General features: G+C 42.3%; 1 long non-coding RNA gene and 1 pseudogene across 1 annotated transcript in view; one reads left to right on the forward strand and one right to left on the reverse strand.

The window, feature by feature from the left end:
* The first annotated feature begins 5681 nt into the window (after positions 1-5681).
* Positions 5682-25583, forward strand: part of LOC133636298 (uncharacterized) — a 174399-nt gene continuing 154497 nt past the window's right edge. The window contains exons 1-2 of the long non-coding RNA XR_009822215.1: positions 5682-5788; positions 9256-9317. This is a non-coding gene — a long non-coding RNA (uncharacterized LOC133636298). The remainder of the gene's footprint in view (positions 5789-9255; positions 9318-25583) is intronic.
* Positions 11086-14396, reverse strand: LOC133635704 (uncharacterized; annotated as a pseudogene).

The following is a 25583-nucleotide window of genomic DNA, read 5'->3' on the forward strand; positions in this document are numbered from 1 at the left end:
GTTCCTCATCTACGAATCTTTCATCCTCGCTCAAATTAATGGGGTAATCGTCACTTTCTCGGTCCGAATCTCTCTCGCTCCATTGTAAACAACGGGGAATTGTGAGGAATACTAGCTCCTGTGACGTCATGCTACTTCCGCTACAGGCAAGGCTTTTTTTTATCAGCGAGCAAAAGTTGCGAACTTTATCGTCGATTTTCTCTACTAAATCCTTTCAGCAAAAATATGGCAATATCGCGAAATGATCAAGTATGACACATAGAATGGATCTGCTATTCCCCTTTAAATAAAAAAAAATCTTTTCAGTAGGCCTTTAATTTTGCTTAATTGGCTTGAAGATGTCAAGAATCAATTCCGCCAGATCATTAGAATGCTTCAGACTTTTTCAAAGACTGGTTGAGTATGCTTGGTTGTCACTGCTAATAGTTCACCTGAGGCTACACGCTACTGAATCCTCTCTTCGTCACACTGCTCACGGTCTAGACGCCTTAAGACTTCCCATGATGCACTAAGCTCTTCCAGCCCACTCAAATATTAACACTGAATTAGTAATCCACTCTGGGTTTTCATTCTATTCAGTCTTTCTATCTGACCTACTTACAGGTATGCAGGATCCACCTTGTCCAGTGTTACCAAACCATGTGTTAGAAAGACCATTATCAAGGCTTTGGTCAGACTGACTACAAAAATAAATGAAATATACCGCAAAAGGAGGGACTCAAAGATTGATGAACAATAAATATAGTTACAATTACGCAGTACTAAGCTAAATACATTCTAATTAAATAAATAATAACAATGTATATATTCATCATCATCTTATCTTGTAAGACCAAATAGAGTTTAGGTGGTTGTTTGTGAGCTGGTTTAGAGGGCATTGTTCCTTGATGTGATGAAGGTCTTGTCAGGGTTCACCACACTTGCTCCGCCTGTCACTTTTTGGACCCCACCTTGCCGTATTTGTGCCGGTTTTGCACGTGCCTTGTTTAGTGCTTACCACTCTCTCCTTTCCAGTGCCGTGCCCGGTGGAAGTTTTCTTTTGGATCTTGTATATTTCCTGTAGGTTTTCATGGCCATTCCTTCTGGCAGTGGGTGTACAGTATTAAAACCTTTCCCAGATGTCAGGTGGCTTGGGACTTGAATGTATTGGTGTAAGGGGGTGTACGGGGTCGGTCAGTTCTCTCCTTTTTATTCGCTTTTGCTAAATCCTTGCTGCGTATTGCTGGGGGTGATCTTCCCACAAGTTGACATGCGGTGATGATCCTGCATGCTTCGTTGGGCTCTGCGTCTACCTTGTGTACATAGGAGGATCAGCACCACACAGGTGTGCAGTACTCTGGTGTAGAATCACTGAGTGCAAAGGCGGTAGTGTCATGGTTCGTTGCCCGGGTCAGTTTGGTATTTCCTTAGTTGTTGTTTATTTCTGTTTCAGCAACCTCGTTTGTTTTCATACTTACCTTCTGTGCTGATTTTCTGCACCTGACTCTGATTAATGGTCGGGACGCTCACCTGCTCCCAGTCACTAATCAAAGAGCTGTTTATTTCTGCCTCACGCCACACATTGTCTGGCAGTCTTGTTTGCTTACCTTTGGGTGTTTATTTTCATCTAAGTTTATATTTACTAGCTTTGCTAGTCTTCTTGTTAAAGGCCTACTGACCACGCAGTCTGATAGTTTATATATCAATGATGAAATCTTAACATTGCAACACATGCCAATACGGCCGGGTTAACTTATAAAGTGACATTTTAAATTTCCCGGGAAACTTCCGGTTGAAAAGGTCTATGTATGATGACGTATGCGCGTGACGTCACGGAGTGAACGGAAGTATTCGGACCCCATTGAATCCAATACAAAAAGCTCCGTTTTCATCGCAAAATTCCACAGTATTCTGGACATCTGTGTTGGTGAATCTTTTGCAATTTGTTTAATGAACAATGAAGACTGCAAAGAAGAAAGTTGTAGGTGGGATCGGTGTATTAGCGGCTGGCTGCAGCAACACAACCAGGAGAACTTTGACTTGGATAGCAGACGCGCTAGCCGCCGACCTCACCTTGACTTCCTCCGTCTCCGGGCCGCCGACCGCATCTATGATCGGGTGAAGTCCTTCGTCGCTCCGTCGATCGCTGGAACGCAGGTGAGCACGGGTGTTGATGAGCAGATGAGGGCTGGCTGGCGTAGGTGGATAGCTAATGTTTTTAGCATAGCTCTGTCGAGGTCCCGTAGCTAAGTTAGCTTCAATGGTGTCGTTAGCAACAGCATTGTTAAGCTTCGACAGGCTGGAAAGCTTTAACCGTGTAGTTACATGTCCATGGTTTAATAGTATTGTTGATCTTCTGTCTATCCTTCCAGTCAGGGGCTTATTTATTTTGTTTCTATCTGCATTTAAGCATGATGCTATCATGTTAGCTCCGTAGCTAAAGAGCTTCACCGATGTATTGTCGTGGAGATAAAAGTCACTGTGAATGTCCATTTCGCGTTCTCCACTCTCATTTTCAAGAGGATATAGTATCCGAGGTGGTTTAAAATACAAATCCGTGATCCACAATAGAAAAAGGAGAAAGTGTGGAATCCAATGAGCCAGCTTGTACCTAAGTTACGGTCAGAGCGAAAAAAGATATGTCCTGCACTGCACTCTAGTCCTTCACTCTCACGTTCCTCATCCACGAATCTTTCATCCTGGCTCAAATTAATGGGGTAATCGTCACTTTCTCGGTCCAAAACGCTCTCGCTGCTGGTGTAAACAATGTGCAGATGTGAGGAGCCTTTCAACCTGTGACGTCACGCTACTTCCGGTACAGGCAAGGCTTTTTTATCAGCGACCAAAAGTTGCCAACTTTTTCGTCGATGTTCTCTACTAAATCCTTTCAGCAAAAATATGGCAATATCACGAAATGATCAAGTATGACACATAGAATGGACCTGCTATCCCCGTTTAAATAAGAAAATCGCATTTCAGTAGGCCTTTAAGTACAAATGACTTATGTAAGCTCCTTTTTTTAAACTTTTATTTTGTGAGTGCGGTCTCACAGGAAGTTGCGCAAAAGAGATTTTGTTGTGAAGGCTGCAAGCGTGTTCTTTAGGGGGCTTGATGGTCGCTACGTTTTCTGGTGGAGGCTTGCATGGGTGACGTGGTCCACAACAGCACAAGCAGATGAGACGTGGTCTCCTGTCCAGCCAATGTTTCAAGGGGCCTTTTCGACATAGTTTAGTCTGCTAGGGGGCGCTCGAGTGCTTCGGGGGACGAGTGACGCGTGATTCCCCCACACAAAAGTTCCTTTCTTCTCAGGGTGACGGCATTTCATTCATTTTATGTCAAATTCCACGTTTAATTGGCCAATTCCAATTTCGGTTTGACTCTAGTTCCATGTCTAGTTTGTTTTTCTTTTCATAAACCGTTCGGTCCCTAGTACTTAGTCACCATCCTCTCAGACTGCTGATATAAAGACCGCATCTATGAGCAATACAACTGGCATAGAGACAGGAGTCCAGAACCTTCAGAGATGTTCTACCAAAGTATTTGTTGTTGAATCTCTCAGTTTATCAATGGAAGACGAAGCCTTACGAAGAAACGGTCTGTATCGCAAACAATCCCTCTGAATTCTTCCAGCTTTCTTCCAGTCCGTGATCTGAAAGCACATTAGCCAGCGAGCAGTTGAGTGAGCCGTGACCTTTCAGACGTCGCAGGTCAGAGGTCAGTCATAATCTGCCTATCACCATTCCTGTCATAACCCGTCTGACATTTCACCAGCTCTGACTCCAAATGTCAAGCCATAATCTGTAAGGGGCCGGGGGGTGGGGGGGGGGACACGCTGCCAGGTTTCCCGTTTAATCACACGCGTTCCCGCTTGTCGGCGGCGTCCGAAGAAGCGCTCTGGATGTGCTAATGATCGCACACTTGGGTTGGAGAGTTAGCTTCCGTTATGCGGCGCCCGCACGGGAGGTCAGCGGCGGTCCGCATGGCCGTCCGCGGGAGAAGGACAGAAACTAAATGAGTATTGTTGCCGGTGTCGTCTTCCATTGTGGGCCAGTGGCGAGATGGAGGAAGATTATTAGGTGCCGGCGTGACCACCGTGGAGGGAAATGGATTGTGAGAGAAAGGAGTGTCGACCCTCATTTAGGCCTTGATTCCTCAGTCTCTCTGTTTGTGTTGCAGAGGGTGCGGGCTGCCACTTCTGTGCAGGTGTGTACCTTTGACGGGATTGTGCTCTCATTAAACTTCCACAGCCACATCTCAAATGGAAGTCCAGGCATGGGATTTTTACGTCTCTAGGCGGAAATCCACTCGTGAGCAAGATGGACAGGCGGATCGGTGCGGCGTCTTCAGTAATGCGGACGCTGTATCGATCCGTTGTGGTGAAGAAGGAGCTGAGCAAGAAGGCAAAGCTCTCAATTTACCAATCGATCTACGTTCCCATCCTCACCTATGGTCATGAGCTTTGGGTTATGACCGAAAGGACAAGATCACGGGTACAAGCGGCCCAAACGAGTTTCCTCCGCCGGGTGGCGGGTCTCTCCATTAGAGATAGGGTGAGAAGCTCTGTCATCCGGGAGGAACTCAAAGTAAAGCTGCTGCTCCTCCACATGGAGAGGAGCCAGATGAGGTGGTTCGGGCATCTGGTCAGGATGCCACCCGAACGCCTCCCTAGGGAGGTGTTTAGGGCACATCCGACCGGCAGGAGGCCACGGGGAAGACCCAGGACACATTGGGTAGATTATGTCTCCCAGCTGGCCTGGGAACGCCTCGGGATCCCCCGGGAGGAGCTGGACGAAGTGGCTGGGGAGAGGGAAGTCTGGGCTTCTCTGCTTAGGCTGCTGCCCCCCGCGACCCGACCTTGGATAAGCGGAAGGAAATGGATGGATGGATGGATGGATAGTCGGAAATCCATCTTTTATTTCTCCGACCTACAATGTGTGTTAAAATCTTGATCCGTTTCATTGCCATACCGGCCAACAACTACGGTTTTCCAGTAATGAGTACGGTTCTTGATAATCCATTCCGGTTTATGGCTGCAGTGGTAAAAAGTATGGTTTTCCATTAAAAATGATGAACTTAAAAATGGAAGCTACGCAGCAAAGTAACTCCACGGGCGGGGGACAAACTATACGGGAAACATCAATGATGAATGGTTAGTTTACGTATAAGAACATCCATTGGTTGGTTGGTTGTTTGCTATGATGAGTCACCATTGGTTGAGACTCGGGTAAAACATTGGGGACAGGCCAATCAGAGGCCAGATAGGTCGGGTCATGGAACCAGGAAGGGAAATCACAACAGACATCCCAAACGACGAAGAGAGAGTCGTAGGGAATATTCAAGCCGGCGATTTATAAATCAAAAAACTAGTGGAAGATGGCAGAGTGATTGTCTTCCTTAGATGTTTCTTTTAGCCATGTAGACCACGTCCAGGAAACCCACAATGTGTCTACTCGGTCACATTTGGACACATGTATGCGTCTGGATAAAACATTCATTTGACTTGTTTACCATGTAAGAACAAATCCAAACTGGAAGAGGAGGACTACACCTTTAAGAACACATGATTGTGAGGACTTTTGCTACAGTCTAAATGCTAACTTTCATTGTCATTGGTGTTCTACAACGAAAAAGTAGATTAAGATTAAAGTACCAATGATTGTCACACACACACTAGATGTGGTGAAATTTGTCCTCTGCATTTGACCCATCCCCTTGGGGAGCAGTGGGCAGCCGCCGCGCCGCGCCCGGGAATCATTTTGGTGATTTAACCCCCAACTCCAACCCTTGATGCTGAGTGCCAAGCAGGGAGGTAATGGCTCCCATTTTTATAGTCTTTGGTATGACTCGGCTGGGATTTGAACTCACAACCTACCGATCTCAGGGCGGACAGTCTAACCACTAGGCCACTGAACTGGCATTTGTTTCCATTATTTCTACTCTTTGTATTGTGACATTTAATAGTTGAATCATTTTGAAACAAACAATATTTATTTCATGCTATAAATCACAAAGTGCCATTCACATAAAGGAAGTTAGCTAATAGAATAAACATTGTTTGTACTCTTTATGATGTTTGCATTCAGAGCGGTTAGAAGTGAAGAGGGAGTCAAAGGGACAGAAACTGGCTACAGAATCCAAGGCAGAATCCACTAAAGCAGAAACAAAAATGAAAATGCAAGCTGCTCAGAAATGTGCCAGGAAGGCTCATGTCAGAGCCTTCAAAGCAAAAATGCCAAAGTAATGTGTGAATGAACCAAAGTAATGAGTAAATAATGTCAATAACTACATGAATCATCTGTGGCTGTGAAGTGAACTCTAGTAAGGTTGTAAATACTCTATAAAGTAGGCTAACCCATGTGGTTCCTGTGGATGTGAACATGAGTTGTGATTACTCTAGTGACTAAATAACATAGTGACTGAAACAGACAAAAGTAATGGGTAAATAATGTCAATAACTACATGAACCATCTGTGGCTGTGAAGTGAACACCAGTAAGGTTGTAAATACTGTATAGAGTAGGCTAACCCATGTGGTTCCTGTGGATGTGAACATGAGTTGTGATTACTCTAGTGACTAAATAACATAGTGACTGAAACAGTCATAATAATGTGTAAATAATGTCAATAATAAACATACATATACACATACTGTACATATACATTCACTGTACAAACATACATATACACATACTGTACATATACAAGTACATATACATACATACACACATGCACATAATCACGTTTCATCAAACATAAATTAACGTTGTTACCCTAGGGCGGGGGTCGGCAATCCGCGGCTCTAGAGCCGCATGCGGGTCTTTAGCGCCGCCCTAGTGGCTCTCTGGAGCTTTTTCAAAAATGTATGAAAAATGGAAAAAGATGAGGGGGAAAAAAAAACAGTTTGTTTTAATATGGTTTGTGTAGGAGGACAAACATGACACAAACCTCCCTAATTGTTATAAAGCACACTGTTTATACTAAACATGCCGCAACCCCAAAAGGGACAAGCGGTAGAAAATGGATGGGATTGATGCTTCACTGATTCGAGTATATGGCGAGCGCCGTTTTGTCCTACTAATTTTGGCGGTCCTGGAACTCACCGTAGTTTGTTTACATGTACAACTTTCTCCGACTTTCTAAGACGTGTTTTATGCCACTTCTTTTTCTGTCTCATTTTGTCCACCAAACTTTTAACGTTGTGCCTGAATACACAAAGGTGAGTTTTGTTGATGTTGACTTGTGTGGAGTGCTAATCAGACATATTTGGTCACTGCATGACTGCAAGCTAATCGATGCTAACATGCTATTTAGGCTAGCTATATGTACATATTGCACCATTATGCCTCATTTGTAGCTATATTTGAGGTCATTTAGTTTACTTTAAGTCCTCCTTAATTACATTTATATCTCATGACACACTATCTGTATGTAATATGGCTTTTAATTTTTTGCAGCTCCAGACAGATTTGTTTTTGTATTTTTGCTCCAATATGGCTCTTTCAACATTTTGGGTTGCCGACCCCTGCCCTAGGGTAAACTAGATAACACATGGCACACTGACAAAGCTTTAACCTATTGTTACTATAACAATCTACAAGGTTAATATAGGTTGCTTCTCTCTCTTCCCCTCCATTTTTCTGCATTCTTTCGTATCTCAAGTTATCATTACGTATATGTATTGTTGCATTTGAACAATTGTATTGTTGATAATAAAGGTAAATGATTGGTATTGTTCATTATCAATAGCGCTATTTCTATTGGTATTTGAATTGATCCATTTGTAGTGTAATAATGCTTATTGTCATTTCTGTATTATTATTTATTTCAATAATTGCTTCTTTGCTATCACTTTTACCATCATATTTGTACATGTCGTATTTGCTGATGTTGCTCTATTGTTGTTGTTGTTTTTATTGTTGTGTTTGCTGTTGTTGTTGTTGTTGTCTCTCTGTCTTATCTTGTGTAATTTCCACATTATTTTTTTGGTTAAATCCTACAAAATATTATTATTATCTTATATATATATATATATTTTAAAAAGTATTTCTATTTTATGTATGTGCCTCTTAAGACCTCACTGTAGGTTTCGTAACGTCGCATTAGCTCTAAACCAGGGGTGTCCAAAGTGCGGCCCGGGGGCCATTTGCGGCCCGCAGGTAATTTTTTAACAGCCCCGCGGCACATTCTAAAAATACTATTAAAAAAATAAAAAACATAAAAAGTGGTATGAAAGAGCAAACAGGTGAAATGTAACAAGAACATGTTGCAATTTTACTCTAATAACACAAAGCTGCCATGAAGGCTGCTTTCAAAAAAAATAATAATGAATCAAAATCAATGTCATTATGAATTATTGACCTATTCAAAGCTCCAATTACGTCACATTAAATATTCCATTTTGGAATATTTTTTGGGGAAAATATTTTGTGTCTGCCGTATAAAAAAACTAAGCTGTTTTGTTTGATGGGCCTAAAACGAACAAACAAAAAACATAAACAACAACAAAAGTTATAATTGACGGATAGATCTGAAGTTGATCTTGAGACTATTGTGTTAAAAGTAAAAAAAAAAAGGATGATTTATTTTTTAATACTTTACTGAGCAGGACCCTTTTGGATCCCCAATAATTTTAGTGGGACTTTTTTTAAGTGTCTATTTAAGTTGCTCAAAATAAATAATGATTTAATGTTGTTATGAGTTATGCTATGAACTCCAATTATTATATAATCTCAAATATTCCACTTTAAAATGTTATTGGGGTAAAATATTGCATATTCTGTGTTTTTTCCATAAAAAAAATGGGTTTTCTTTGACAAAAATAGCATACAACTTAAATCTTGAAAAAACACTTTATATTGACGGATAGACCTAATGTTGATCTGCAGATTTAGACCTTGAATAATAATAATAATACGAAATAATGACACATTTTTAAGATTTTTTTTACCTAAACCCTTTGGGGTCCCTAGGATCAAGCCTGAGTGGAGGCCTACATGTATATTTTTTTCATACATATATTGTATTGGTTTTTAAAATAAAAAATATCAAAATGGCCCCCGCTTGCTTTGATATTTCAGTGTGCGGCCCTCAGTGGAAAAAGTTTGGACACCCCTGCTCTAAACTAAACTAAATTGATGCTGTAGATTTCACAGTGAGGTCAAATGTACGCTGATTTTTAGACCAAAAAAACACAACCACTTTTATTTTCATGGTAAAATTCTGCCGATTAGACTGACAGTCTGACTTATTTATTTTTTTTGTTGCAATTATTTGTTAGGAACTCGCATGGCTGCGGTTTTTGTGACCCCAAGATGCAGGAACCAGGAGGACAAAGAGCAGGTAAGATGAGTTTTATTACTCCAAACATAGAAGGAAGCAGTCTTGCATGTAATAGTTACCAACATAAAGCGATCTTCCAGCACTGATGAGTGCTTGAGACAAGGCGTAAATAGGACACATGCTGATTGGCAGCAGGTGTGGACTCGCTGCCAATCAACGGCAGGTGAGGAAAAAAACACAGGTCTCAGCGTGACAAGCAGGAAGTGGAAACCAAAATAAGAGCACTGATGGGAAGTAAATACAAAAACAAGGAAACACACAAAGGAAGTGACAGATAATACTGTGTAAATACTGTATAATGTAGGCTAACCCATGTGGTTCCTGTGGATGTAACATAATTACTGTAGTGACTAAATAACATAGTGACTGAAACAGTCATAGTAATGTGTAAATAATGTCAATAACTAGATGAACCATCTGTGGCTGTGAAGTGAACACTAGTAAGGTTGTAAATGCTGTATAAAGTAGGCTAACCCATGTGGTTCCTGTGGATGTGAACACAATTACTGTAGTGACTAAATAACAAAGTGACTGAAACAGTCATAGTAATGTGTAAATAATGTCAATAACTAGATGAACCATCTGTGGCTGTGAAGTGAACACTAGTAAGGTTGTAAATACTCTATAGAGTAGGCTAACCCATGTGGTTCCTGTGGATGTGAACACAATTACTGTAGTGACTAAATAATCTGTGTTGTTTTCATTTTTTACGTGCACGCGCGTAAAAAGCGACCAAGCAGCTAAACACAAGCCTGATGTGGCGTCCTCCTTGTAGTGTGTCCTGATGTTAAAGACAACATTGCACATGTACTATATCACTATATTCATGATTAAATGCTTTATAATTCCATGTGTGCTTTATATAAGCACTTAAGATGCAAAATGATTTCCTTGGCTCGTTAGTGCGTGCTGAAGTAATGTAGAGCAGTGTTTTTCAACCTTTTTTGAGCCAAGGCACATTTTTTGCGTTGAAAAAATCCAGAGGCTAACCACCAGCAGACGTCACTAAAAAACTAAAGTCAGTTGACAGTAAAAAGTCGTCGTTGCAATTGTTGGATATGACTTCAATCAATCAATGTAGCTCTTGTCTCAAAGTAGGTGTACTGTCACCACCTGTCACATCACACCCTGACTTATTTGGACTTTTTTGCTGTTTTCCTGTGTGTAGTGTTTTACTTCTTGTCTTGCGCTCCTATTTTGGTGGCTTTTTCTCTTCTTTTGGTATTTTCCTGTAGCAGTTTCATGTCTTCCTTTGAGTGATATTTCCCGCATCTACTTTGTTTTAGCATACAAGAATATTTCAGTTGTTTTTATCCTTCTTTGTGAGGACATTGTTGATTGTCATGTCATGTTCGGATGTACATTGTGGACGCCGTCAGTAAGTCTTTGCTGTCGTCCAGCATTCTGTTTTTGTTGACTTTGTAGCCAGTTCAGTTTTAGTTTGGTTCTGCATAGCCTTCCCTAAGCTTCAATGCCTTTTCTTAGCGGCACTCACCTTTTGTTTATTTTTGGTTTAAGCATTAGACACCTTTTTACCTGCACACTGCCTCCGGCTGTTTCCCACACCTACAAAGCAATTAGCTACCTGCTGCCACCTACTGATATGGAAGAGTATTACAGGGTTACTCTGCCGAGCTCTAGACAGCACCGACACTCAACAACAACACATCATTTGCAGACTATAGAACTTGAATACACCTCACGGTGATGCTTGGACACGTCATCAGTGATAAACCCGGGGTCATAGGGTGTTTCGGGTCTTTAATCATCAGACACCCTCGCCCGGGCGACCCAGCCGGGGGTGATCAGACCCCGGCCTGTGTCCAAGTAGCGCACCACGGATCCCCCCTACGGATCCACAGCCACCGGGAGGCCTTTTCTGCGGCCTCTAGGATGTTCTTGGTGGCTTTTCTCGACTGCAGTCCTCTTATGCCAAGGATTCTGAACACACGCTGTAGTGAGTGACCAGCAAAACCTCTGCACCCAATCTCGACTGGTTCACAGCGGGCTCTCCAGCCGTTACTCCGACACTCTACAGTGAGCTCAGTGTATTTGGCCCTCTTTCGCTCATTTGCTTCGTCAATTCGCTCCTCCCAGGGAACAGTCAGCTCCAGTAGCACCACTTGCTTGGATGACTCCGATGTTAACACCATGTCTGGGCGGAGTGACGTGGAAGCGATATTGGCCGGGAACTTGAGTTGCCTTCCCAGGTCAACATGGAGCTGCCAGTCACGAGCGGTGGCCAGGAGCCCTCCTGAGAAGTTGGGCTGGCGGCTTGCCTTCTGTCCTGCTCTGATGAAGGTGATTGACTGCTTCGGGGCGGCCTGGGACTTGCTGTTTTGTATCGCTGCGCAGATAGAATCCGCCAGGGCTTTTAAAACTTGGTCGTGGCGCCAGCGATACCGCCCCTCCCCTAGTGCCTTTGGGCAACAGCTCAGGATGTGCTCCAAGGTGCCCCTCCTCTGGCACAGTTTACACTCCGGAGTGTCTGCTAGGCCCCAGATGTGCAGGTTGGCGGGGCATGGGAGGACATCGTACACAGACTGTATGAGGAATTTTGTGCGCAGAGGTTCAGCTCTCCAGAGCTCTGCCCAGGTGAGTTTTCGAGGTTCTGCATGCTCCCACCTTGTCCACGCCCCTTGTTTGGACATGCTGACCATCCGGCAGCAACGTTCTTCCTCCACCTCTGCACGGATCTCCTCTTGGACCAGTTGGCGCTTCTCCTTGCCACGGGCCCGGTCCCAACGTGGCTTTGGAAAGCTGCCGAGGCCTGCCCTTCCCCTTGCCACAGTACCCAACAAGGTTTTGTGCCTCAACCGCGCCTCTGCTCTGCTTACGGCTTCTTGTGCCTGCCACTTCCTCCCGGTTTTAACAACGATTCCTGCCGAGGCGACCTTGACATCTGCGGAGTCTCTGTACATCATTACCTCTCTGGAGCGGGTGACTTTGAATTCCTCCAACAGTCCCCTGAGAGGGAGCTGCAGCTTGGTGGAATGGCCATAAAGAGCAATGCTGCTTAAGGACCGAGGGAGCCCCAGCCATCTCCTCAGGAACTGGCTGATGGTCTTCTCTAGTACCTCAACCGTTGTCATTGGTACCTCGTAGATTAACAGAGGCCAGAGTATTCTAGGCAAGACTCCGTGTTGGTACATCCAGGCTTTAAACTTTCCTGGGAGACCAGATTTGTCGATGGCTGTGAGCCATGAGGTCAGGTCGCTCTTTGTCTGCTGCAAGGCCACTGCGTCCTTCAGGGAGCTATCAAAGATCTTGCCCAGGCTCTTAACAGGTCTTTCGGTCACCGTTGGAATCAAGTACCCTCCAACTGTAAAGCGGAAATGGTCGGCCACTTTACCTTTCTTTAGGACCAGAGACCTGGACTTTGCTGGCTTGAAGCTCATCTTTGCCCATGTGATGAGCCGTTCAAGCCCCTGGAGGAGCCACCTGCACCCAGGCACAGATGTGGTCATCACTGTCAAGTCATCCATAAAAGCTCTTATGGGGGGCTGCCGGGTCCCAGATCTTGATTTTGGCCCTCTGCATTCAACCTCCGCAGACTTGACAATCATGTTCATTGCCAAGGAGAAGAGTGACACTGAGATTGTACAACCAGTGATTATGCCCTTCTCCAGGCGGTGCCAGGCAGATGTTACTTGGCTTGAGGAGACTCTTGCTTCGAAGTTGTTGTAATAGTCCATGATGAGGTTACAGATTTTCCCAGGAACATGGTGTCTTGTCAGTGCTATTTCAACAAGTTTATGCGGGATAGATCCGTAGGCGTTGGTTAAGTCAAGCCAGAGAGTTGCCAAATCTCCTTTGTTCTCCCTTGCCTCCCGGATCAACTGTGTCACCACTCCTGTATGCTCCAGGCACCCAGGCACTCCAGGTACTCCCCCCTTCTGGACAGAGGTGTCTATGTAGGCGTTCTTCAAGAGGAACTCGGTAAGTCGTTGGGACAGGATCTTAAAGAAAATCTTGCTCTCAACGCTGAGCAGCGAGATTATACGAAACTGCTCGATGTTGCTGGAGTTCTCTTCTTTCGGGATCCAGACGCCCTCCGCGTATCTCCACTGAGCAGAGACTTTCCCTCTCCGCCAAATCACCTTCAAGATCTTCCACAGACGCTTGAGGAGCCGTGGACACTGCTTGTAGACCTTGTAGGGTACACCGCTGGGGCCGGGGACCGAACCAGATCTAGCAGCTTTCACAACTTCCTTAACCTCTGCCAGGGTGGGTTCATCACTGTTGAATTGGGACACTGGATCTGCTGGAGTCACCAGTGCCTCAGAAGGGCCAAGCTCTTGATCTCTTGAAGAGTCACTGAAGGTGGCATTGAGATGATGGTCAATCTCTTCTACAGGGCAAGCGAGGTGACCACTTCGCTTCTGGCCCAAAAGCCTCTTAGTGAAGGTGAAGGGGTTGCCTATGAAGGCGCTTCGCTTCCGTGCCTTTTCCTTTCCCCTCCTTCGGTGCCATTCGGCCCTCCTCAACGTGATGAGCTTCTTTCTTACGATGTTAGTGAGTTCCGACAGAGGAGTTCTCTCCTCTTCCTTGGCTGCCTTAAACTGACGTCTTAAGGATTTGAGTTCTTGCCTCAACTCGCTTATCTTGACTTCGCGCCGATTGAGTTTTGCTGGGTTTCTAGCTGCTCCTTGCTTCTGTTCCACTCCAAAACGCTCACCTCCTATGCTCATTATGAGGGAGCACATGGTTTGAAGTTTCTGGTCAGCGTCACCCTTCGAAATGGATTCCAGGGCTTCATCTACGTCCTCATCCAGCTTGGTCCACTCCTTGCTGTTAGCGACAGGCCACTTTACCCGGCGGTGTTCCGATTTTCTGCTTGGTGGGGGGAAACGTGTTGCTTGGAGGTTCCGGGTACTGTGGGGAGACTCCGGACCTGGCTCCTCCTCCGTCTGACCAGGTTCTGCAGCAGGCACAACAGGAACTGTTGCATCTGCTGCCGTTTCTGAGCGTCGCTTCACTTGTTCCCTCCCAAGGCAGGCCATCTTAGTCTGGTGGATCTTCAGACCTCTCGAGTTCTTGCAGACCTTGCCGCATATGCAGACTGCGCTCGTAATCCGTTGTCCATTTGCTTGGGTCATAACCATTAAATCCGTCCTGTTGGGATGCTCATCCTCCCCCCCTCTCGGGCATCCCTGGGGGTATTTTCCTGTAGGGTTCTTCGTAGCAAGATTTGGGTGCCCCCTCGCGGGAGCTGTAGGTCAGGGGGCTGGCCTTCCCTACCCCGGTTGCCGTCTCTCCGGGCTGTCCACTGTCTCTCCAGTTGTCACCACTCTTTTCGTGGACGTCATCCAGCCTTTCCTGGAGGTCACTGGCTCAGCCAGATGTGATAGAACTTGAATACACCTCACGGTGATGCTTGGACACGTCATCAGTGATAAATAATTACTGCTTTGAAAAAAATATTTTTAACCCAAATAGGTGAATTTAGATCAGGGGTCACCAACGCGGTGCCCGCGGGCACCAGGTAGCCCGTAAGGACCAGATGAGTAGCCCGCTGGCCTGTTCTAAAAATAGCTCAAATAGCAGCACTTACCAGTGAGCTGCCTCTATTTTTTACATTTTATTTATTTACTAGCAAGCTGGTCTCGCTTTGCCCGACATTTTTAATTCTAAGAGAGACAAAACTCAAAAAGAATTTGAAAATCCAAGAAAATATTTTAAAGACTTGGTCTTCACTTGTTTAAATATATTCATTATTTTTTTTACTTTGCTTCTTATAACTTTCAGAAAGACAATTTTAGACAAAAAATACAACCTTAAAAATGATTTTAGGATTTTTAAACACATATACCTTTTTACCTTTTAAATTCCTTCCTCTTCTTTCCTGACAATTTAAATCAATGTTCAAGTAATTCTTTTTTTTTTAATTGTAAAGAATAATAAATACATTTTAATTTAATTCTTCATTTTAGCTTCTGTTTTTTCGACGAAGAATATTTGTGAAATATTTCTTCAAACTTATTATGATTAAAATTCAAAAAAAATATTCTGGCAAATCTAGAAAATCTGTAGAATCAAATTTAAATCTTATTTCAAAGTCTTTTGAATTTATTTTAAAATTTTTGTTCTGGAAAATCTAGAAGAAATAATGATTTGTCTTTGTTAGAAATATAGCTTGGTCCAATTTGTTATATATTCTAACAAAGTGTAGACTGGATTTTAACCTATTTAAAACATGTCATCAAAATTCTAAAATTAATCTTAATCAGGAAAAATTACTAATGATGTTCCATAAATTCTTTTTTTAAGTTTTTCTCTTCTTTTTTTCTGTTGAATTTTGAATTTTAAAGAGTTAAATTGAAGATAAACTATGTTTCAAAATGTAATTGTCATTTTTTTCGTGTTTTCTCCTCTTTTAAACTGTTCAATTAAGTGTAAATATCATTAATTATTAATAATAACATAGAGTTAAAGGTAAATTGAGCAAATAGGCTATTTCTGGCAATTTATTTAAGTGTCTATCAAACAAGTAGCTCTTTGCATTAATCACTACCCAAGAAGTAGCTCTTGCTTTCAAAAAGGTTGGTGACCCCTGATTTAGATAATCTCCCACAACACACCAGACTGTATCTAGTGTGCCGCGGTACAGTGGTTGAAAAACACTGATGTAGACGTCACTGCACAGGTAAGACGTCACCATGTTGCTGATTAAACATGTTATAATTCTATGGGTGTTGTGTTGCAGCAGCACAGGTGTGCATGCATGCTTTAAACACTGGAAAAAAAAAAAAAACAACATAATTAGCTACAGTTTTTTGACGTCTGCAGACTTTTTGGACCCTTGCAGTTTCAATTAGATTAGTGTCTTTCAACCTTTTCTGAGCCAAGGCACATTCATTGAAACAATGCGGAGGCACACCACCAGCAGAAATCATTGACAAATGAAACTCTGCAGCCAATATTGACGGTAAAAAGTCATTCTCACAATTGTTGGATATGAATTCAAAACATCACGCGTGACTTATTTTGAGGTTTTTTGATGTTTTCCTGTGTGTAGTGTTTTAGTTCTTGTCTTGCGCTCCTATTTTGGTGGCGATTGTCATGTCATGTACGGATGCACTTTGTGGACGCCGTCTGCTGCTCCACACGCTGTAAGTCTTTGCTGTCGTCCAGCATTCTGTTTTTGTTTACTTTGCAGCCGGTTCGGTTTTACACTACCGTTCAAAAGTTTGGGGTCACATGTAAATGTCCTTATTTTTGAAGGAAAAGCACTGTACTTTTCAATGAAGATAACTTTAAACTAGTCTTAACTTGAAAGAAATACACTCTATACATTGCTAATGTGGTAAATGACTATTCTAGCTGCAAATGTCTGCTTTTTGGTGCAATATCTACATCGGTGTATAGAGGCCCATTTCCAGCAACTATCACTCCAGTGTTCTAATGGTACAATGTGTTTGCTCATTGGCTCAGAAGGCTAATTGATGATTAGAAAACCCTTGTGCAATCATGTTCACACATCTGAAAACACTTTAGCTCGTTACAGAAGCTACAAAACTGACCTTCCTTTGAGCAGATTGACTTTCTGGAGCATCACATTTGTGGGGTCAATTAAACGCTCAAAATGGCCAGAAAAAGAGAACTTTCATCTGAAACGCGACAGTCTATTCTTGTTCTTAGAAATGAAGGCTATTCCACTAAATTGTTTGGGTGACCCCAAACTTTTGAACGGTAGTGTAGCTTCGTTTAGCATAGCCATCCCTAAGCTAAAATGCCTCGTCTTAGCGGCACTCGCCTTTTGTTTATTGTGAAACAGGACAAACCACGTTCCCGACATCTACAAAGCAATTAGCTACCTGCTGCCACCTACGGATATGCCGTGCTCTAGACATTTGCGGGTTATAAAACTGGGGCCGTACTTATCAAGCTTCTTAGAGTGCCATTTTACACTTAAGTCCTGAGAATTTGCGAAATTTAGTCCTACTCTCAAACTTAAGAATAAAAGCTTTTTATCAACGTTCTTAAGTCTAAGAATCACTCCTACTCTCCACGATATTTAAGAGACCTTCAGAGGTGTCTTAAGTGGTTAGGAGTTGCCAGCAGGGGATGGCACTGAGGCGAGAGAGACGTGCGCCAACGTTCAGGGAATGGAACAATGTTTTGTTTTTTTTGATGACGAGCAGCTGATCAAACGGTATCGTTTAGACCAGGGGTCACCAACCTTTTTGAAAGCAAGAGCTACTTCTTGGGTAGTGATTAATGCGAAGGGCTACCAGTTTGATACACACTTAAATAAATTGCCAGAAATAGCCAATGTGCTCAATTTACCTTTAACTCTATGTTTTTATTAATAATTAATGATATTTACACTTAATTGAATGGTTTAAAAGAGGAGAACACACGAAAAAAATGACAATTAATTTTGAAACATAGTTTATCTTCAATTTCGACTCTTTAAAATTCAAAATTTAACCGAAAAAAAGAAGACAAAAACTAGCTAATTCGAATCTTTTTTTTTTAAAAATCAAAAAAAAATGTATGGAACATCATTAGTAATTTTTCCTGATTAAGATTAATTTTAGAATTTTGATGACATGTTTTAAATAGGTTAAAATCCAATCTACACTTTTTTAGAATATATAACAAATTGGACCAAGCTATATTTCTAACAAAGACAAATCATTATTTCTTCTAGATTTTCCAGAACAAAAATGTTAAAAGAAATTCAAAAGACTTTGAAATAAGATTTAAATGTGATTCTACAGATTTTCTAGATTTGCCAGAATATTTTTTTTTAATAAGTTTGAAGAAATATTTCACAAATATTCTTCGTCGAAAAAACAGAAGCTAAAATGAAGAATTAAATTAAAATGTATTTATTATTCTTTACAATAAAAACAATACATTTACCTGAACATTGATTTAAATTGTCAGGAAAGAAGAGGAAGGAATTTAAAAGGTAAAAAGGTATATGTGTTTAAAAATCCTAAAATCATTTTTAAGGTTGTATGTTTTCTCTAAAATTGTCTTTCTGGAAGTTATAAGAAGCAAAGTAAAAAAAAAAAAAAAATTAATTTAAACAAGTGAAGACCAAGTCTTTAAAATATTTTCTTGGATTTTCAAATTCTTTTTGAGTTTTGTCTCTCTTAGAAGTAAAAATGTCGGGCGCGAGACCAGCTTGCTAGTAAATAAATACAATTTTAAAAATAGAGGCAGCTCACTGGTAAGTGCTGCTATTTGAGCTATTTTTAGAACAGGCCAGCGGGCTACTCATCTGGTCCTTACGGGCTACCTGGTGCCCGCGGGCACCGCGTTGGTGACCCCTGGTTTAGACAGAGCGGATATTATTTTTGTCACAGATTTAATACTTTTCGATTCCTTGTTGATTTCTGCATGTGTCTGCAGTGGGCTAGTATATATAGAGCCACCCACACCAGTTTCAAATTAGTTGCCTAATTAATGAATTGGAAAGAAAATGTTATGACAGTAGCGTATGTGTGTGGCCGTGAGGTGAGTGACGTCAGTGAGTGTGTGGGCGAGAGAAGAGAGGGAGCGGTAGCGTGAGTGCCGGCGGGGACTAGTTTGTTTTGTATTATTTTGTAGTTTATTGTCAAAATATACACTCCCATTGTCCACTTAAATATTTCCAAGATATTTCTTTATTCTTAGACAACGGATTCCCTTCCGTGATTGGTCATTTCTATGGACACAGAAATGACGTCACCTAAAATTGCGTTTACGGCACATAGTAATGTCGTAATTCAGCTCTGAGTGTGACACTTAAGATTCAGTCCTACACTTCGCTGAAAGTGTGAGTAAGACGCTTGATAACTAACTTTTAAGTGCAGCTTTCAGCCAAGAATTTATTTACTCTTAAGTCAACTCTTAGCAGACTTCTTAGGAGTCATTCTAAGAAGCTTGATAAGTACGGCCCCAGATTTGCAAAACATTATTTTAACCCAATTAGGTGAAATGACATAATCCCCCGCGTGGTTAAAAAAACCTGAATTAGACAATCCTACTTAACTTCATCATATGAGGCCACTTTTTGCTCCCGTTCTTTCACGCCAACCCCCGACCCCCCCCCCCCCACCCCCCACCCCCCATCGCCAACATGCCACGGCTGCCTCCCCGCACCTGAAGACGTGTACGCCATCTCCATGTGGGGAAACAAGTGGGATGAGATGAAACTTCGCCATTTAGTCCCGCTCCGCCTTCCCGAGGCGCCCGAGGCGAAGACGTGCTGCCGTCTTGGCTGAAGTTTCCATCAACGCACATAACAATCTATGGCCGTTTAGTTGCGGCGCGTATAGATGCCAAACGCATCACGCCCCCCCGCCATGACTGCCTCGCTTTCGCTTCCACCTCGCTTCTTTTTTTCTTCTTCTTCCTTTTGTATACGCTGAAGGTGTGGAGTGATCGCTGCATGCTTGTGACACATATAGGTCCTGTGTGTTTAATGGCGTGTGTGTGCGCCAGGAAGACGCCGCATTTGGCTGTGCGGTAAATGCGTTTGTGTCCGTCACGGGGACACGTATAGATTATGATCACTTCCCCTCAATTAGGCTTTGTGCAAAGACGGGTAGGACGTTGAGGGTGAAGAATGACAAAAGGCCAACGTGAAAGCCTCCAAGCGTTTACCGTATTTTCCAGACTGTAGACTGCACCCTTTTATATGAGCCACACCCACAATGTTGCAAAATGAGTTACACTATATTGCCAAAAGTATTTGTCCTCCCATCCAAATGATGAGAATCAGGTGTCCTAATCACTAATCACAGGTGTATCAAATCAAGCACTTAGGCATGGAGACTGTTTCTACAAACATTTGTGAAAGAATGGGCCGCTTTCAGTGATTTCCAGCGTGGAACTGTCACAGGATGCCACCTGTGTAACAAATCCAGTCCTGAAATTTCCTCGCTCCTAAATATTCCAAAGTCAACTTTATTCTAAGAAAAGTGAAGAGTTAAATGGTAAATTATAAATGGTAAATGGGTTATACTTATATAGCGCTTTTCTACCTTCAAGGTACTCAAAGCGCTTTGACACTATTTCCACATTCACCCATTCACACACATTCACACACTGATGGCGGGAGCTGCCATGCAAGGCCCTAACCACGACCCATCAGGAGCAAGGGTGAAGTGTCTTGCTCAAGGACACAACGGACGTGACGAGGTTGGTAGAAGGTGGGGATTGAACCAGGAACCCTCAGGTTGCTGGCACGGCCACTCTCCCAACTGCGCCACGCCGTCCCCAAAGAGTTAGGGAACAACAGCAACTCAGCCACCAAGTGGTAGGCCACAGAGAGGTCAGCATAGTGCAAAGACTTTCTGCACAGTCACTTGCTACAGAGCTCCAAACTTCATGTCACCTTCCAATTAGCCCACGTACAGTACGCAGAGAGCTTCGTGAAATGGGTTTCCATGGCCGAGCAGCTGCATCTAAGCCATACATCACCATACGTGGTGTAAAGGACATCACCACTGGACTCTAGAGCAGTGGAGACGCCTTCTCTGGACTGATGAATCACACTTTTCCATCTGGCAATCTGATGGACCAGTCTGGGTTTGGAGGTTGCCAGGAGAACGCTACATTTCGGACTGCATTGTGCCGGAGTGCGAAATTTGGTGGAGGAGGAATTATGATGTGGGGTTGTTTTTCAGGAGTTGGGCTTGGCCCCTTAGTTCCTGTAAAAGGAACTTTAAATACCAAAACATTTTGGACAATTCGATGCTCCCAACTGTAGTGGATTGTCCGAAGCTTAAACAGGCAACAAAAGTAGTTTAGTACAACAAATTTATTTACCCATTATCAGAAGTGCAGGTTGAATTGAGTTGGCCGTGCAGACAGACCACATGTCACTCCGGAGCAAACAAGACACACACAAGCCAAAATCACTGTCGAGTTCCGGTCTTCTGCCATTTTTTTATATGTCTTTTGTGCGTCATTGTTTGTTATCTAAATGCGTCAATGTCTTGTTGCTTTTCCTATCTGTTCCATAACAACTCGAATCCTTTAGACAGTCAACACATTCTGTAGACAGGTTGGCACGACTTAATATTCACTTTTGTCCCACCACTGGTCCATTCAATGGCACAAAATACAAGAGAATTGAAAATGAGCGGACATTCTTAAAAGACAAGAAATGTAGGTCAAAAGGTCAGAAATTCTACTACACAACCTTGTGGGAACAGTTTGGAGCGGGCCCCTTCCTCTTCCAACATGACTGTGCACCCGTGCACAAAGTAATGTCCATAAAGACATGGATGACAGAGTCTGGTGTGGATTAACTTGACTGGCCTGCACAGAGTCCTGACCTGAACCCGATAGAACACCTTTGGGATGAATTAGAAAGGAGACTGAGAGCCAGGCCTTCTCCACCAACATCAGTGTGTGACCTCACCAATGCACTTTTGGAAGAATGGTGGAAAAGTCCTATAAACGCACTCTGCAACCTTGTGGACAGCCTTCCCAGAAGAGTTGAAGCTGTAATAGCTGCAAAAGGTCATATTGAACCCTATGGGTTAGGAATGGGATGGCACTTTAACTTCATATGTGAGTCAAGGCAGGTGGCCAAATACTTTTGACAATATAGTGTGTTTACACAGAAAAATTAAAGGCCTACTGAAAGCCACTACTAGCGACCACGCAGTCTGATAGTTTATATATCAATGATGAAATCTTAACATTGCAACACATGCCAATACGGCCGGGTTAACATATAAAGTGACATTTTAAAATTCCCGGGAAATATCCGGCTGAAACATTGCGGTATGATGACGTATGCGCGTGACGAAGTCCGAGTAACGGAAGTTATGGTACCCCGTAGAATCCTATACAAAAAGCTCTGTTTTCATTTCATAATTCCACAGTATTCTGGACATCTTTTGCAATTTTTTTAATGAACAATGAAGGCTGCAAAGAAGACAGTTGTAGGTGGGATCAGTGTATTAGCAGCGGACTACAGCAACACAACCAGGAGGACTTTGTTGGAGCGCTAGCCGCGCTAGCCGCCGACTTCACCTTGACTTCCTACGTCTCCGGGCCGCCAAACGCATCGGGTGAAGTCCTTCGTCCTTCTGCCGATCGCTGGAACGCAGGTGAGCACGGGTGTTGATGACCAAATGAGGGCTGGCTGGCGTAGGTGGAGAGCTAATGTTTTTAGCATAGCTCTGTGCAGTCCGGTTGCTAAGTTAGCTTCAATGGCGTCGTTAGCACAGCATTGTTAACCTTCGCCAGGCTGGAAAGCATTAACCGTGTATTTACATGTCCACGGTTTAATAGTATTGTTGATTTTCTATCTATCCTTCCAGTCAGGGGTTTATTTGTTTTGTTTCTATCTGCAGTTAAAGCAAGATGCTATCACGTTAGCTCGTAGCTAAAGCATTTCGCCGATGTATTGTCGTGGAGATAAAAGGCACTGAATGTCCATTTCGCGTTCTCGACTCTCATTTTCAAGAGGATATAGTATCCCAGGTGGTTTAAAATACAAATCTGTGATCTACAATAGAAAAAGGAGAGTGTAGAATCCAATGAGCCAGCTTGTACCTAAGTTACGGTCAGAGCGAAAAAAGATACGTCCATCGCTGCCTCTCAAGTCATTCACTGTAACGTTCCTCATCTACGAATCTTTCATCCTCGCTCAAATTAATGGGGTAATCATCACTTTCTCGCTCCGAATCTCTCTCGCTCCATTGTAAACAACGGGGAATTGTGAGGAATACTAGCTCCTGTGACGTCACGCTACTTCCGCTACAGGCAAGGCTTTTTTTTTATCAGCGAGCAAAAGTTGCCAACTTTATCGTCGATTTTCTCTACTAAATCCTTTCAGCAAAAATATGGCAATATCGCAAAATGATCAAGTATGACACATAGAATGGATCTGCTATTCCCGTTTAAATTAAAAAAAATCATTTCAGTAGGCCTTTAATGTTTATTTACACACCTTAATTGTGTCCGTAACAAGGCAGTAAAACGGCTGATCAAACAAAACAGAAGTCATCGCCATGGACCCGCAAGCTAGATAGATGGATCTTTATCGTCGTTGCAGGAGCACAACGGAATGTCCTTTCCAGCACAGACCCCTTTAGGGTCAGACAGAACAGAACGGGAACGCTGATGGGTCGCCACTTACGGCGGCCCGTAAAAGGTGGGACGAAGGTAGGTGCTGGGGGAGGATGAGTAAAAAGAAAGTTGATCTGGGGGAGAGAAAAAAACAAACTCGATAGCAAAGCACATATTAGACTTAAACTTCCTTTTATTGCCATTCAAATTTGAACTTTGCAGTACAGATAAGAACGAATATATACATATTACGACATACAATGGGGGGGGGGGGGGCGGCGTCGAAGGTGTTGCGTCTTTGCTGCACTGTCCTCTGAGAGGGTCTCGAAGTAGCAACCTTGCCAAGTCGCTTGCAGCCAGGGAAACAATCCAGATTAGAAGGTGAAAACAAATGTGAGTTTTTCGCTGTATTTGTCCATATCTGGTCCTCAAGTTCATCCTACTGTACTTCCCCATCGGAGCAGACGGTATCTCCAAGGCCTCGCCAAGTCGGCAATATAGTCCCAAATCTCCAAAGTCTGAGTGCCCACAGTTCTGCTCGCATCCTCCAATCATTTGTGGCAGCTTTAGGGTACTTTGAAGGCTGCCAGCATCTTCCGATGTGTCGATACACCAGGGCAGTCAGCAGATGTCCTGTTATCACGGTTCCCAATCGCTAGATGTCTTCGACGGACTCGACTGGAAGGCTCGCCAGGCACACGCCACTCCTCTTCTCCAGCAACAACCGTTCCGTCAAGACAGGCAAATTCCCCTAAACCTGAGATTTTGACAATTTTGTCGAGCGGTCAGTTGATCAATTTTGGAAGCTAGCTCTCCAAACAGCTAAGTCAGGGGTCACCAACCTTTTTGAAAGCAAGAGCTACTTCTTGGGTAGTGATTAATGCGAAGGGCTACCAGTTTGATACACACTTAAATAAATTGCCAGAAATAGCCAATTTGCTCAATTTACCTTTAACTCTATGTTATTATTAATAATTAATGATATTTACACTTAATTGAACGGTTTAAAAGAGGGGAAAACACGAAAAAAAATGACAATTAAATTTTGAAACATAGTTTATCTTCAATTTCGACTCTTTAAAATTCAAAATTCAACCGAGAAAAAGAAGAGAGAAACTAGCTAATTCGAATCTTTTTGAAAAAATTAAAAAAATTATTTATGGAACATCATTAGTAATTTTTCCTGATTAAGATTAATTTTAGAATTTTGATGACATGTTTTAAATAGGTTAAAATCCAATCTACACTTTCTTAGAATATATAACAAATTGGACCAAGCTATATTTCTAACAAAGACAAATAATTATTTCTTCTAGATTTTCCAGAACAAAAATTTTAAAGGAAATTCAAAAGACTTTGAAATAAGATTTAAATTTGATTCTACAGATTTTCTAGATTTGCCAGAATACTTTTTATTTTTATTTTAATCATAATAAGTTTGAAGAAATATTTCATAAATATTCTTTGTCGAAAAAACAGAAGCTAAAATGAAGAATTAAATTAAAATGTATTTATGCTTTACAACAAATTTTTTTTTTTTACTTGAACATTGATTTAAATTGTCAGGAAAGAAGAGGAAGGAATTTAAAAGGTAAAAAGGTATATGTGTTTAAAAATCCTAAAATCATTTTTAAGGTTGTATTTTTTCTCTAAAATTGTCTTTCTGAAAGTTATCAGAAGCAAAGTAAAAACATTAATGAATTTATTTAAACAAAAGAAGACCAAGTCTTTAAAATATTTTCTTGGATTTTCAAATTCTATTTGAGTTTTGTCTCTCTTAGAATTAAAAATGTCGGAAAAGCGAGACCAGCTTGCTATTAAATAAATAACATTTAAAAAATAGAGGCAGCTCACTGGTAAGTGCTGCTATTTGAGCTATTTTTAGAACAGGCCAGCGGGCTACTCATCTGGTCCTTACGGGTTACCTGGTGCCCGCGGGCACCGCGTTGGTGACCCCTGAGCTAAACAGACTCAATAACTCCACAATGAGGTTGTGATGAAATTGATGAAACGGACACAACACAAAAAGATAATACACCTAACACAGTAAACGTGTTAGCATATTAGCTATTGCTAACAATGCTAGCGTCGTTAAATGACGATAGCACGTACAAATATGCATGACAACACTCCTACAGACATCACACATGGGACGCTTTAGCAAGTAAGAATTGTTTTAGTTATATTGTAAAACTTACAAACGTCGCTTGCAGTCATGAATGAAGAATCCATACGAGT

Source organism: Entelurus aequoreus, linkage group LG20 (genome assembly GCF_033978785.1).
Source record: "Entelurus aequoreus isolate RoL-2023_Sb linkage group LG20, RoL_Eaeq_v1.1, whole genome shotgun sequence".
In the NCBI taxonomy this organism is placed as follows: Eukaryota; Metazoa; Chordata; class Actinopteri; order Syngnathiformes; family Syngnathidae; genus Entelurus; species Entelurus aequoreus.